Genomic DNA, 14,587 nt, shown 5'->3' with positions numbered 1-14,587 from the left:
AACTGTCAAATCCTTTGCCACAACGCAGCTCGGCACCTATTGCTCGCAGAAACTTCATATTTGTTGGGTACATGCCTTGGAGGAGTACTTCGCATGTGTTCGAAGGCCGGTGACCTTGACCTAGTTTTCAAGGACACCAATGGTCACAACTGTCAAATCCTTTGCCACAACGTAGCTCAGCACCTTTTGCTCGTAGAAACTTCATACTTGGTGGGTACATGCCTTGGAGGAGTACTTCGCATAGGTTCAAAGGCTGGTGATCTTGACCTCCATTTCAAGGTCACCAGTGGTTGCATTTGTTCTGAAGGCTGGAGACCGTGACCGACTTTTTATGGTAACTGTGCCAATCTCCAATTTTTTTCATTGAATATCCCAGTTTACATCAAACACATAAGGCTTCAACCAAATACCCACCCCATACAAGTACATATTACTGCACTTTGCATGGAAAATAATACTGCACGTGGGGCATTTCATGATGAATCTCTCCAGTTTGCTTTGTTTTTGTTTTCTTGTCTATTGCAAAAAATTGCTTTTCAAAGTTACTTTTCTTCTTAAATTCCCTAAAGATTTAATGTTAGTGATTGAGTGATTGCAGCTGCAGAAAATATGTAAAGTGATATGAGAGAGAGAGAGAGAGAGAGAGAGAGAGAGAGAGAGAGTATTAACCTGTATAATCAGCAGATAGACAGGTAATCCCTGATCACAGTGTTCTGAGCTAATGCAACACTTACTTTACTTGTGTGACTCTGCACAGATGCACAAGAAAGCGTGTCAGATGGAATGCAATTTGCCTTTTTTTATTTTTTTTTTTCCAGGACAATGAAGAAACAGCAGATTGTGGGATGTAGTGTCACTGACTCACTGCCGTCGGACAGATGCTCAACGCACACACACACACACACACACACACACACACCATGTTGATGTAGTTGCTCACAAAACAAAATTCTGTGTTCTGATGAGACAAAGATGGAACTCTTTGGCGTGAATGTCAGGCATCATGTTTGGTGGAAACCAGGCACCATCCCTACAGTGAAGCATGGTGGTGGCAGCCTCATGCTGTGGGAATGTTTTCAGTGGCAGGAACTGGGAGACTAGTCAGGATTGAGGGCAAGATGAATGTAGCAATGACCAGAAGCATCCTGGATGAAAACCTGCTCCAGAGCGCTTTTGACCTCACACTGGGGTGACGGTTCATCTTTCAACAGGACAATGATCCTAAGCACACAGTCAAGATATCAAAGTAGTGCCTTCAGGACAACTTTTTGATCAGGATATGTCATACAAAGCGCATATTCAACAAATATGTAGGACTGCTTTTTTGCATTTACGCAATATCTCTAAAATCAGAAAGGTCTTGTCTCAGAGTGATGCTGAAAAACTAATTCATGCATTTATTTCCTCTAGGCTGGACTATTGTAATTCATTATTATCAGGTTGTCCTAAAAGTTCCCTAAAAAGCCTTCAGTTAATTCAAAATGCTGCAGCTAGAGTACTGACGGGGACTAGAAGGAGAGAGCATATCTCACCCATATTGGCCTCTCTTCATTGGCTTCCTGTTAATTCTAGAATAGAATTTAAAATTCTTCTTCTTACTTATAAGGTTTTGAATAATCAGGTCCCATCTTATCTTAGGGACCTCGTAGTACCATATCACCCCAATAGAGCGCTTCGCTCTCAGACTGCAGGCTTACTTGTAGTTCCTAGGGTTTGTAAGAGTAGAATGGGAGGCAGAGCCTTCAGCTTTCAGGCTCCTCTCCTGTGGAACCAGCTCCCAATTCAGATCAGGGAGACAGACACCCTCTCTACTTTTAAGATTAGGCTTAAAACTTTCCTTTTTGCTAAAGCTTATAGTTAGGGCTGGATCGGGTGACCCTGAACCATCCCTTAGTTATGCTGCTATAGACGTAGACTGCTGGGGGGTTCCCATGATGCACTGAGTGTTTCTTTCTCTTTTTGCTCTGTATGCACCACTCTGCATTTAATCATTAGTGATCGATCTCTGCTCCCCTCCACAGCATGTCTTTTTCCTGGTTCTCTCCCTCAGCCCCAACCAGTCCCAGCAGAAGACTGCCCCTCCCTGAGTCTGGTTCTGCTGGAGGTTTCTTCCTGTTAAAAGGGAGTTTTTCCTTCCCACTGTAGCCAAGTGCTTGCTCACAGGGGGTCGTTTTGACCGTTGGGGTTTTACATAATTATTGTATGGCCTTGCCTTACAATATAAAGCGCCTTGGGGCAACTGTTTGTTGTGATTTGGCGCTATATAAAAAAAAATTGATTTATTGATTGATTGACAGAAGCCAAACGTTCTTCCAGAGTTGTGTAATTATACTACAATAGTAGAATATAAAGAAGGGGGAAAAAAGAAAAAAAAAATAGACAATATATTCGGCAATCGCAATTATTTGTCTGACAATTAATCGTCTCCAGAAATTTCTAATCGTGACAGCCCTACTTGAGATCAGAGCGCAAAATGCTTGAGGATTTTCGAAATGCGATGTTTTCTGTATCGATTTTCTATTGCGATAATTGGGTTTTGCGCAAAACCAGAGGTAATAGCATTATAATATTATTTTAGTTAGTGGTGTGCCGCAGGATTTTGTAAATATAAAAAGGGTGCCGCGACTCAAAAAAGGTTGAAAAACACTGATTTAATGTATTATTTGTGTTCGGCCCCTTTTGTTACTGATCTCTGTGGGAGAGGGGCATGTCGTATGGAAGTCACTGACCGGAGGATTTTTATTTTTATTTTACTTTATTTTTATTTTTAGAGACAACCTCCAAAGATACCCACGTCTGAGACTATTCTTTAAACACAACGCAGAGTCAGACACAACCGGTTACATAAAACTGGATAACAACAAAGTAGTAATAAGTACATACCCTGAAACACAGCTGCATCCCGCTGATATTACGTCTCCTGTGTTAGCACATAGGAGTCATTTGTCAACAAAGTTACTGTACACTTGATACTTCCAAGTTCTATGAGTTCCACATGATGGTCAGTGAACATGCGATAGCCATAGTCATGTTTGTTTTGCTTGATTTTTCCATTTGACTGTGCTCAGTCAATAAGTAGATGAGCATACACATCACCAACACGAGCGGCTGGTAGCCGATTCAAGTCCCATGTCCACATCACACCTGTCCCATTGAGAACGCCAACACAACCGTCCACCACCATAACCCAGCATCTCTTTCTCTCTGACTCTCCATGGTCACACTTCTCCAAAATTTAATAAACTTGTGCAGCTTTCTTCATGAGACTCACCAGGTCCCAGCGTAGTTTGCCTCTTACAGGGAGACATTTTTTTCAGCTGTGGGGCTGTTCTTTTGTTTATCTTCACATTGTACTACAGACTGTTCTGTTGTGTTCACTTATGTTATTTTATTGATTGGTACTTGTTGTTATGAGTGTATTTAAATGTGTATTTAGTAACGTGCGTTTATAAGCTTTTTCTTCAGCCCACACCCTTTTGGCCTCACCAAATTGGGAAGTTGTTTGAGTTATTGTTGTATTTTCTTATGTTCCTTTTGTTTTGTTAATGAGAGATTTTTTTGTTGAGTGTGTTTGCGTGCGTGCTGAATAAAAAACTCATTCATTCTCATTCATTCATTCATATGTGGCGTATTCCTGTTGCGTGTAAATTGCCCTTTGAGGGGCAAAGAATAAATTGAACTTGAACTTGATAATATATCCAAATTTGTGTCCCGTTGAAACCCACAGTTGGAAGCTGGGGTGGAGGTGGGGCTGAATGCATACAGCAGCATTAATGCAGTGGAGGCAGCAGTTAACAGGTAGCGGGGAAGAGCTGGGAAATTGAGATTTAAATAGCCCGCCCTATTTACAGGAAGTGATTGGAAGTTATGTGAAGAGTGAGGCATCACAAGTGAATGTGCGGCAAAACACACACAGAGTTGCCTTCCAGAGTGAGCTCACAGGTTTGCTCCATGTTTCCAAAAGTGTTGTATAAATCAACTTATGTTTCATAGTAGAGATCAGGGTCAGACGTCTCATCACCCTTCTTCCAGTTATAAAAAACACACACAAAACTAGATCAATATATATATCACGGCAAGATATTAAAAATAATTCACATTTTTAATGTTATGTACAAATAGATATGGAAAAACAACAGAGTAACACAAGTTAAAATATATTTTATTTTGTGCGCTTTCCATGACAGCTGAAGTTTTTCTTTGTTCTTGGTGCATTTTGTGAAGCTGCGTTTGGCACAAAACGACAATGCTGCTCCTGTGGGCGAAATTAGAGGCATATAAAGAGGGAAGAGGCTGACTGTAAGTCTGATCCAGAAGAGTGGTGGGTGGAAACCTGCACTTTTCTCCACGTCTTCATCGGCAACACATCATTTCACAAATGATTTTTATTGTTTTAAAAACTCTTGAATATTGTAACTGTGACAAAACAATTTTAAATGCTCTGCCTGTGTGCAAACGTAGAATGTTCAGTTGTTGTATAGTACAGTAACTACTTCCACAAATAAAGCCAATCAAGTACTTGGATTATGTCTCTTGTAGCAAATGTGGTGGCATGCATGTTTTGTTGACCATATCAGCTGGAGTTCATTGTTTATATCTCTTTGATGTTTTACCTGTTTGCACGTGAATGTTAGCAATACCTGAAGGTATGTATTTTTGAAACAGTCAGAGTTGATGTAACATTGGGTGCTGTGTGATTACACTTACTCAGAGCTCTGTAGCCACCTGCTGTGGGATAAACTCTGAATTATAAATGGTTTGGTAAATTTTGACAAATATTTTTGTACTTCATCCTGTATTAATTTAGACAGTGGCCATATGAGTTTGAGTGTGTGTTTTCAAACTGATGTTTGGTTAACACCATTGTTTAGGGCCCCTTCACACATAGCACGAATAGGTAAGAATCACGGCGAAACAGGCCGAATGAGCAAACCCCGAAAACATCGAGCAGATGTTGGAAGGGACACATAGTCGGACAGGCGTGCACGATACACCGGCGATGGTTTTGTGCATGCTTGTGCGCATGCATGAACACAGTGCGAGCAGCTGGAATGTGTTGCGCCACATCGTGCCGCTATTGTGGAGAAACAGACCAAAAAAACAAAACAAAACACACAGACCATAAAAAAAACCACCACAATTTATTTAATCACTCTTATCAAGCGGATAATACAATTATGAACGGTCTGTTCCTTTGTATATGGTCCGTGCTCATAGATGTACAGTCATGAAATGACATGAATGAAGCAGTGCACACTTATCATATCCACATCTGCTGGCCCCACATGTCCAGCGAGTGCCGCACCGGAGGAGTGACACCACATCATGTGGACCAGAGCTCACGTGGGTGACGTGACATTCAGATCACCAGCTGAGTGTTCACACAGTCAGATGGTCCTTTTCACATGGAGCAGCCTGCCGATGTGCACGCTGAGCAGCCACTCCAGCCTGTGACAAAGGCGATATATATTTTATGTATTTCTACGTGAGGACAGCAAGCACACAACCTCACGGTGTAGAGTTGTTATGTCCTTAAAAACACAGTACGTGTTCTCCAGCTGTGAGGTCCATGTCCAGAGATTCCATCAGCAGCGGTTTGCGTGGACACGCCCCCTTTGTCAATCATCCGACAGAACAAAGTGTCACTCTCCTTTTTTTGCTTGTGATTAATTTTTTAGTTATTTGTTATCTAATTATGTCTGTAGTTATTGTAGTAATTATTTATATACCTGTCCTGGCTGTGGTCTCTTTGTTTGTAATGTTACACATCGTGTGCACTGCGCCATCATTTCCAGCTGTCAGTGTGTGGTGATTAGCTGACAGGCGCCTTGCTGTTCTGCGTGTGCTTAGACATGGTTGGCCGTCCCCATGTGATCATGTCTGTACATACATATCAGCATTTCATGCAAGTGTGCCTCCCCCTGCCCCTCGCACACCACCTGTTGCGGTTCGACACGTGCGATACACGCATATCACCACGTATTGAGGGGGGAGCTGACACTCTGGCATGCCACATGTGTGTTGCTTGCCGATGCATCACTTGTGGGGCACTTAGACAAATTTCACTGTAAGCTCGAAAGTAGTCACCTGCTCTCTGTTTTCCTAAGAAAAACTAAGAAATCACGTGCACAAGTATTCACAGTCTTTGCTATGAAGCTCAAAATTGAGCTCAGGTGCATCCTGTTTCCACTGATCATCCTTGAGATGTTTCTACAGCTTAATTGGAGTCCACCTGGGGTAAATTCATTTGATTGGACAAGATTTGGAAAAACAAACACCTGTCTACATATAAGGACCCACATTTTACAGTGCATGTCAGAGCACAAACCAAGCATGAAGTCAAAGGAATTATCTGTGGACCTCCGAGACAGGATTTTCTTGAGGCACAAATCGAGGCACATTTCTGCTGCATTGAAGGTCCCAATAAGCACAGTGGCCTCCATCATCCATAAATGGAAGAAGTTCGGATCCACCAGGACTCTTCCTAAAGCTGGCTGGCCATCTAAACTGCATAATTGGGGAAGAGAAGGGCCTTAGTCAGGGAGGTGACCAAGAATACGATAGTCACTCTGTCAGAGCTCCAGCATTCTTCTGTGGAGAGAGAAGAACCTTCCAATAGGACAGCCATCTATGCAGCAATCCACCAATCAGGCACATGGCAGCCCACCTGGAGTTTGCCAAAAAGCACCTGAAGGACTCTCAGACCATGAAAAAAACAAAATTCTCTGGTCTGATGAGACAAAGATTGACCTCTTTGATGTGAATGCCTCATGTTTGGAGGAAACCAGGCACCATCCCTACAGTGAAGCATGGTGATAACAGCATCATGCTGTGGGGATGTTTTTCAGTGGCAGGAACTGGGAGACTCATCAGGCTTGAGGGAAAGACAAATGCAGCAATGTACAGAGAGGTCCTGGATGAAAACCTGCTGCAGAGCGCTCTTGACCTCAGACTGGGCGACGATTCATCTTTCAGCAGGGCAGTGACCCCAAGCACACAGCCAAGATATCAAAGAAGTGGTTTCAGGACAATTCTGTGAATGTCCTTGAGTGACGCAGGCAGAGTCCAGACCTGAATCCGATTGAACATATGGAGAGCCCTGAAAATAGCTGTGCACCGACGCTCCTCATCCAACCTGATGGAGCTTGAGAGGTGCTGCAAAGAGAAACTGCTCAACGATAGGTGCACTAAGCTTGCAGCATCATACTCAAGAAGACTTGAGGCTGTAATTGTTGCCAAAGGTCCATCAACAAAGTATTGAGCAAAGGGTGTGAATACTTACGTACATGTGATTTCTTAGTTTTATTATTTTTCATAAACTTGAAAATAAATAAATAAAATCCTGTTTCATGTTGTCATTAGGGGGTGTTGTGAGTAGAATTTTCAGGGGGGAAAATTAATTTTGGAATAAGGCTCTAATATAACAAAATGTGGAAAAAGTGAATTGCTATGAATACTTTCTTGATGCACTGTAAAATGTCGTCTTAAATTTTAATCCTAGTTTCATTCTGGAAAACTACACCTGAAATGTTATGTCTTCTTTTTCTTTATTGCTCCTCTGTCTTTTTATGTAACTGAGTAAAATAAAATAAAAAACTAAGACTCACTCATTCATATACCTCACTATATAACTCACTAATTCATGTACCTCATCTACAACTAAATTTCAATCTGTTCTTTGTTTCACACATCCTTTTTTTCTCTTCTCTTATTTTCTTTTATATTCTTTTTTATATATATTTTCTTTTCTCTTATTGCACATTTTACTTTTCTTGCACATTTCATTTTATTACTGTGAATTATTCAGTGTTAGTGTATATTTTACATGCCGTATAGAGAGAGTGCAGCTCAAACTGAAGCCAAATTCCTTGTATTCTGTGGATACTTGGCGAATAAAAGCTATTTGAATTAAACATAAAATTCACACAGACAATGCTTTGAAATGCTTTGGTGCAGACTCTGTTATGATTTCTGCCTGTTGTAAAAAGCTAAATGTTACTGTACTGGCTGAGAGAACTCTCCTTGAAAAAGTGAAATAACTAAATAATCTCTTCCTTTGAAGATCTGGCAACTTGCTTCTGACGGATTGTTTGTTGCTGTGACGCCACTCTTAACTTCACACGGTTGTATACGCTTCTTTTATTTCTGTTTAGCACTCTTCTGATTATTAATTGTATTTACTCTGAACGTTATTTAACAACAGTCTTGTTGTGAATCGCTAGCGGTTCGCATTCGCTAGCTAGGTCGACCCCTCCCCTCTCCGTCATTACTTTTTATACCTGTTTCTTTTTTACCCGTTTAATACTTCTGTTCGTTTTTCAGTCGAACTGCTGTGAATTTTAAGTAATTATTTTACTCCTGTGTAATATCTTAGGAGCGTTTAGCATTTTCGCTAGCAGTTACCATGCGTTAGCTATTTCGGACCCTCGTCATCATTTTTTCATTTCATTTTCTTACACTCCTGTTAGTTAATTAACTGTTTAGTGTATTTTATAGCTGCTGCTTTTTTAACCTGTTTAATACGTCTGTTAGTTTTTCAGTGTAACTGCTGCGAATTTTAATTCATTTATTTGTGTCTGTGTGAGCCTTAGGAGTGGTTAGCTTATCCATTATTGGTTAGCTCGTGTTTGCTCGGCTACATTCTTGAATTTCTTAGTGCACAAAGTACACTACTAATTCTACTTGACACCCTCCGTAAATCCTGCATGATGTTGGAAGATAGGGTGGCTCTCCTAGAGAGCCGTGTCCATAAGTTAGAGCAGCTTCTTAGCTCAGTGGAGTTAGATGTTACTGGCACTCCAGATGAGGTTAGTGATGGGCCGGCTAGCAAGCCCATTAGCATCAGCTTTGAAATGCTGGCCGTGGAGGACGGCTTTCGGACTGTGGCTAGGTGGAGGAAGCCCCGTAGGGCTTGGTGCCTGGTTGTGGCACCCCGATCACACTCACCAGTGCGAACTGTGAATCGGTTCTCCCCCTTGGATTTGCCTGATGTGAATTCTCTGAGCCCACAAGTGACTTCCACTCCTGTCTCCAGGCCGAAACACCGGACTTTAGTGATAGGGGATTCTATCACCCGCAAAGTCAGGTTACAGACCCCGGCTGATGTTAAATGTATTCCTGGGGCCAGAGTTCCCGACATTGCATATCATCTTAGGTGCTGACACTGCACAAGGGAAGACAGATGAAGGAACATGACATGAGATATAGTCACATAGTTATTCACGTCGGCACCAATGATATCAGGATGAAGCACTCAGAGGTCACAAAAATGAACATAGAGAGGACTTGTGACCTTGCCACAGTTAAATGTGGTCTATTAAACATTAGGTCTCTCTCTTCTAAGTCCCTGTTGGTAAATGATATAATAATTGATCAACATATTGATTTATTCTGCCTAACAGAAACCTGGTTACAGCAGGATGAATATGTTAGTTTAAATGAGTCAACACCCCCGAGTCACACTAACTGTCAGAATGCTCGTAGCACGGGCCGGGGTGGAGGATTAGCAGCAATCTTCCATTCCAGCTTATTAATTAATCCAAAACCCAGACAGAGCTTTAATTCATTTGAAAGCTTGTCTCTTAGTCTTGTCCATCCAAATTGGAAGTCCCAAAAACCAGTTTTATTTGTTATTATCTATCGTCCACCTGGTCGTTACTGTGAGTTTCTCTGTGAATTTTCAGACCTTTTGTCTGACTTAGTGCTTAGCTCAGATAAGATAATTATAGTGGGCGATTTTAACATCCACACAGATGCTGAGAATGACAGCCTCAACACTGCATTTAATCTATTATTAGACTCTATTGGCTTTGCTCAAAAAGTAAATGAGTCCACCCACCACTTTAATCATATCTTAGATCTTGTTCTGACTTATGGTATGGAAATAGAAGACTTAACAGTATTCCCTGATAACTCCCTTCTGTCTGATCATTTCTTAATAACATTTACATTTACTCTGATGGACTACCCAGCAGTGGGGAATAAGTTTCATTACACTAGAAGTCTTTCAGAAAGCGCTGTAACTAGGTTTAAGGATATGATTCCTTCTTTATGTTCTCTAATGCCATATACCAACACAGTGCAGAGTAGCTACCTAAACTCTGTAAGGGAGATAGAGTATCTCGTCAATAGTTTTACATCCTCATTGAAGACAACTTTGGATGCTGTAGCTCCTCTGAAAAAGAGAGCTTTAAATCAGAAGTGTCTGACTCCGTGGTATAACTCACAAACTCGTAGCTTAAAGCAGATAACCCGTAAGTTGGAGAGGAAATGGCGTCTCACTAATTTAGAAGATCTTCACTTAGCCTGGAAAAAGAGTCTGTTGCTCTATAAAAAAGCCCTTCGTAAAGCTAGGACATCTTTCTACTCATCACTAATTGAAGAAAATAAGAACAACCCCAGGTTTCTTTTCAGCACTGTAGCCAGGCTGACAAAGAGTCAGAGCTCTATTGAGCTGAGTATTCCATTAACTTTAACTAGTAATGACTTCATGACTTTCTTTGCTAACAAAATTTTAACTATTAGAGAAAAAATTACTCATAACCATCCCAAAGACGTATCGTTATCTTTGGCTGCTTTCAGTGATGCCGGTATTTGGTTAGACTCTTTCTCTCCGATTGTTCTGTCTGAGTTATTCTCATTAGTTACTTCATCCAAACCATCAACATGTTTATTAGACCCCATTCCTACCAGGCTGCTCAAGGAAGCCCTACCATTATTTAATGCTTCGATCTTAAATATGATCAATCTATCTTTGTTAGTTGGCTATGTACCACAGGCTTTTAAGGTGGCAGTAATTAAACCATTACTTAAAAAGCCATCACTTGACCCAGCTATCTTAGCTAATTATAGGCCAATCTCCAACCTTCCTTTTCTCTCAAAAATTCTTGAAAGGGTAGTTGTAAAACAGCTAACTGATCATCTGCAGAGGAATGGTCTATTTGAAGAGTTTCAGTCAGGTTTTAGAATTCATCATAGTACAGAAACAGCATTAGTGAAGGTTACAAATGATCTTCTTATGGCCTCGGACAGTGGACTCATCTCTGTGCTTGTTCTGTTAGATCTCAGTGCTGCTTTTGATACTGTTGACCATAAAATTTTATTACAGAGATTAGAGCATGCCATAGGTATTAAAGGCACTGCGCTGCGGTGGTTTGAATCATATTTGTCTAATAGATTACAATTTGTTCATGTAAATGGGGAATCTTCTTCACAGACTAAAGTTAATTATGGAGTTCCACAAGGTTCTGTGCTAGGACCAATTTTATTCACTTTATACATGCTTCCCTTAGGCAGTATTATTAGACGGTATTGCTTAAATTTTCATTGTTACGCAGATGATACCCAGCTTTATCTATCCATGAAGCCAGAGGACACACACCAATTAGCTAAACTGCAGGATTGTCTTACAGACATAAAGACATGGATGACCTCTAATTTCCTGCTTTTAAACTCAGATAAAACTGAAGTTATTGTACTTGGCCCCACAAATCTTAGAAACATGGTGTCTAACCAGATCCTTACTCTGGATGGCATTACCCTGACCTCTAGTAATACTGTGAGAAATCTTGGAGTCATTTTTGATCAGGATATGTCATTCAAAGTGCATATTAAACAAATATGTAGGACTGCTTTTTTGCATTTACGCAATATCTCTAAAATCAGAAAGGTCTTGTCTCAGAGTGATGCTGAAAAACTAATTCATGCATTTATTTCCTCTAGGCTGGACTATTGTAATTCATTATTATCAGGTTGTCCTAAAAGTTCCCTAAAAAGCCTTCAGTTAATTCAAAATGCTGCAGCTAGAGTACTGACGGGGACTAGAAGGAGAGAGCATATCTCACCCATATTGGCCTCTCTTCATTGGCTTCCTGTTAATTCTAGAATAGAATTTAAAATTCTTCTTCTTACTTATAAGGTTTTGAATAATCAGGTCCCATCTTATCTTAGGGACCTCGTAGTACCATATTACCCCAATAGAGCGCTTCGCTCTCAGACTGCAGGCTTACTTGTAGTTCCTAGGGTTTGTAAGAGTAGAATGGGAGGCAGAGCCTTCAGCTTTCAGGCTCCTCTCCTGTGGAACCAGCTCCCAATTCAGATCAGGGAGACAGACACCCTCTCTACTTTTAAGATTAGGCTTAAAACTTTCCTTTTTGCTAAAGCTTATAGTTAGGGCTGGATCAGGTGACCCTGAACCATCCCTTAGTTATGCTGCTATAGACGTAGACTGCTGGGGGGTTCCCATGATGCACTGTTTCTTTTTCTTTTTGCTCTGTATGCACCACTCTGCATTTAATCATTAGTGATCGATCTCTGCTCCCCTCCACAGCATGTCTTTTTCCTGGTTCTCTCCCTCAGCCCCAACCAGTCCCAGCAGAAGACTGCCCCTCCCTGAGCCTGGTTCTGCTGGAGGTTTCTTCCTGTTAAAAGGGAGTTTTTCCTTCCCACTGTAGCCAAGTGCTTGCTCACAGGGGGTCGTTTTGACCGTTGGGGTTTCACATAATTATTGTATGGCCTTGCCTTACAATATAAAGCGCCTTGGGGCAACTGTTTGTTGTGATTTGGCGCTATATAAAAAAAATTGATTGATTGATTGATTGAATGTGTCGGCATCGATTAATAGTCTCTGGTCCCCTCCCCTCCCGGGGTACTGATGAGGTGTTTAGCAGGCTGACATCATTAAATAGGTGGCTGGCGCAGTTTTGTCAACAGCAAGGCTTTAGCTTTATTGATAACTGGCCTTCGTTCTGGCTTGCTGATGCTGGACTGCCTTCACCCTACTGGGGAAGGCCCCGTCATCTTGTCTGCAAACATAGATAGAGATCTACAGGGAGGGTAACATTAGGAATCTACAGCAGGCCACGGAGGAGGTGATTAGAGACCCTGCAAGGCTTATGACAAATGTGGGTGTTGAATCCATTAGCTTAGCGGGGAATTTAGTGCAGAAAGTCCACTATGGTGATAGTGCAGTTTATTTGCCAGGGAGGGAATTTCAACAAGTTGAGACTGTGGCCTGCTTCCGTAGTCATGTCCATAAAAATCATAGAAGGATATGCTTTCCAAACTTAATACCCATTACTATATTGGATGATGTTGAAATTGAGGATGGCCCAGTGGTTGTTCCAGCAATAGCAAAGATTTCGTGTCTGCTAGCTAAAAACGCACGTGGAATGTCTCAAACCTAAACCTACTTCTAGGCATCTTATATATCATCTTAAGAAAACATGCTTAAAGTTGCTGTGAAAATAATGAAGAGCTTGTAAGCATTAATGAATAAACACAATGAATATCTTATGTGACTATTCGTTCCCTGTAAAATTCCTTTAGGTGATTTGTCAAGAACATCATGTTGATCAGTTGATTATTTCCCCCTACTTGCTCTTTGTGTTGAATCATGCACTGGGCTATACAGTGTTACTTTTCTAAAACAGAAAAAAAAGTCTATGTAGCATCTCATTTTTAAAAATTAACATTTGGACATACTAATGAAGAAAAACACCAAACCTACACTTACATGTAAACATGAGGTTGCTTAAAACTTTTGTGCTTTTGCAGCATTAACACATGAACATGATCAACAGGTGATTTGATAGTTGAATAAAAATGTGATTGTTGTGTGTTGTCTCATCACTAACTAGGCTCCAGAAGTCTGATTTATTGTAAATTCCTGATTCTTAGTGTCAGTATGTTACACACAAAAATAAATGTGCAACTCGAGCCTGGATCTCAGAAACTGACGGCAGCAAAATAGTTTTATTTTCTACTTGGTGCACCTTTTAGCATGATGTCTAAAACAGTAGGATCGATGAATAAAAGCACAGCGGTGACACCGAACAGAAGAAGATGGAAGTGCAAAACCCTGCAGAAACATCAGATATTGTGTTGCCATGGAAATGTTATTTTGTTAGGTGGTGACACAATTCGGAAACATAGTCGGTTAGGAAATATTATGTAATGTCTCTCTTTTCCTGCATTGTGTCTCTCATCCTCCTGTCAAAGATGATTAGAGCTCAGATTAGTGTTGATGTAATAAAATGCTTCCAGCGGTGAATTGAAATGACAGCGAGATAAAATGCAGGGGCATGAGGACAGAGATGGAGGAGGGCATACGTCTCCATCACCGTGGTGACTGTGTCCTTAGCCCGTCTTCACTGTAGGGCTGATCCCGCCCAGGTTCATGCAGGGAAATCATCTCTTCTATGGATTCTCTTTGCTTCACTGAGTCCTCACTGTGAGGGCGAGATGCATAAAGAGAGGAAAGTATGAAGAGATGGAGGAGGAGAAAGAGGAGGACTGGATTTCAACATGAAGAGCAGTGAGGATAGTAACAGAGCAGGGCAGAGGAGGTGGAGTGGGATGAGAGGTGAAGGGCAAAGAGAGATGCTGGATGCAGGAAGAACGAGTGCAGTCTTCTCTCTTCTTCCCTGACTAAGAATAGCGGCTCTTCTAATCCAGTGCTGCAGGACAGGAGCATTTTTATAAAAGCCTGTATCACTTCACATCATGCTGCTGTGAGTGCACATATAGATGTGTGCACGTGCTGGCATGTGTGCTCAAACGAGTATTGTTAAGGCAAATGCTCAGGGGA

At 41.2% G+C, this 14,587-nt stretch overlaps 1 protein-coding gene across 1 annotated transcript in view; it reads left to right on the top strand.

Annotated features, from left to right (window-relative positions):
- rasgrf2b (Ras protein-specific guanine nucleotide-releasing factor 2b) overlaps positions 1–14,587 on the top strand; it is a 219,835-nt gene that overhangs the window by 12,900 nt on the left and 192,348 nt on the right. The gene's annotated exons all lie outside the window — the stretch shown is intronic.

This window comes from Thalassophryne amazonica, chromosome 5, assembly GCF_902500255.1.
Source record: "Thalassophryne amazonica chromosome 5, fThaAma1.1, whole genome shotgun sequence".
Lineage (NCBI taxonomy): Eukaryota > Metazoa > Chordata > Actinopteri > Batrachoidiformes > Batrachoididae > Thalassophryne > Thalassophryne amazonica.
This window is presented reverse-complemented; position numbering and strand designations above follow the sequence as displayed.